This window comes from Asparagus officinalis, chromosome 10 (assembly GCF_001876935.1).
Source record: "Asparagus officinalis chromosome 10, Aspof.V1, whole genome shotgun sequence".
Taxonomy (NCBI): domain Eukaryota; kingdom Viridiplantae; phylum Streptophyta; class Magnoliopsida; order Asparagales; family Asparagaceae; genus Asparagus; species Asparagus officinalis.
The window spans coordinates 73,221,921-73,223,552 of NC_033803.1; the positions used below are offsets into that span (position 1 = coordinate 73,221,921).

General features: G+C 41.2%; 1 long non-coding RNA gene across 2 annotated transcripts in view; it reads left to right on the forward strand.

The window, feature by feature from the left end:
- Positions 1-1,632, forward strand: part of LOC109826062 — a 33,211-nt gene that overhangs the window by 28,707 nt on the left and 2,872 nt on the right. Inside the window, exon 4 of one of the 2 annotated variants that reach the window (XR_002243185.1) lies at positions 1,460-1,626. The exons of the other annotated variant lie outside the window; for it this stretch is intronic. This is a non-coding gene — a long non-coding RNA (uncharacterized LOC109826062). Of the gene's footprint in view, positions 1-1,459; positions 1,627-1,632 lie in introns of those variants that run through there. 2 annotated transcript variants of the gene reach the window in all.

The window sequence follows — 1,632 nt, forward strand, 5'->3', positions numbered from 1 at the left end:
CGCGCGGGTCGGATCCTTCCGACCCGTGCAAGCGCGGGTCAGACCGCGCCGACCTGCGCCCCCGCGCTGTTTCGACCCCCAGACTCGTTTTTACGGTTTCAAAGCGGCTTTTCGCAGGACTTATCTATTCCAGGGGTTCCCAACTGACTTAATATCATCTACAAACATGGTTAGGCCGTTATTAACTGAAGATAAGATCAAATCACTCATTCTTATCCGAAAACCCCCAACCGAAGCCTATAAATACAGGCCTAGGGGCTCATTTCATAGGGGCGGACATCAAGAGGGCGAAACGCTGCCGAATTGGAGAGTGGAGCCACGAATTTACAGCAAGGGTTAGTAGATCTTGGCAAATTCTTGTGCATAAAGAGTGGAGTTCGAGAGATCTGAGACTCGTCCCCTATTCCTCCGGATTTAAGCTTTAAAGAGTGGAGTTCGAGAGATCTGAGACTCGTCCCCTATTCCTCCGGATTTAAGCTTGGTCTTAAATCTCGAGAAGAGCCGTGCGAGAGATCTGAGACTCGTCCCCTATTCCTCCGGATTTAAGCTTGGTCTTAAATCTCGAGAAGAGCCGTGATCTCGTTTGGTCGGGATCATCGCTGCAGCGATTACTTCCTTCATGAAGTAAGAGCTTTGATCAACTTAATCTGTCAACCGCATCTGATCTGCGGCGGTCTACGGATATTAACGTCCCCGGCACAGGCAAAGATCACATGTAAGCAGCAGGTGATAAACGTCCGTTGCGCTGTTTGACAAGAGTTGTAATCTTTAGTTTCATTGTATAAAGATCTTATAAAAGATCGATATTTTCTCGTTTATTTGAGTTTATTGTAACGACCAAAGTTGTAATAGATTCGATGACAATGAAAACATCGACTTTTGACCCAAATAGTTGGCAGTCCAGTCTATTTTGTTGCCTGACATAAAGTATCTTTTATTTTAACAGTTCAAGTTTAGATTATTTCCCAATCCAGCCTTGTATGAAGCAGAAAGAGAACTGAGGTTTATGCTTTGTAAGTTATGTGAATCCTTTAGGGGATAAAAAGACCACCTTGCACATTTTGGATACTCGTAAACAGGATTGCAAGGTTCTGATCATCTTTTATGACAAAGATGAACTTGCCTAAATATTATTGAGGGGAGGAGGATTTTTAGACAAGGCACCTGAGTCTCAATTGCATTTGTACATTGCAACTATTCTTGTATTACATAACGCAAGAAGATCTGGAAACTGGGGGATGTATATTAGGGTTTTTCTTGTTCGATATGTCTTGCGATTTAACTTTGCCTAGAATCTTTTCAGTTCTAGTGGTTCACAAATCTTTTCATATGATTGGTTCTTTCTTTTGATTACTTGATTTGTGCCTGGACTTCCAGTTTCACACCTTTTCTATTATCACATTATATTTTTCTTCAAGTGAGTTTTCCTTGCATTAATATCAAAATCTTCCTATTGCAGCCACCTGTGTTCCAAGTAAAGTCAGCTCTAACCTTCATCCGACTTCAAGTACATGAACAAAGACAGTGTGGACTTGCTGTAGTTTCTTAGTAAAGTTGTTGACAAATTCAAACAGATCTTTTATGTTTATACGAATTAAACTTGCATCAATAAAGTCACTTATACAAAACATT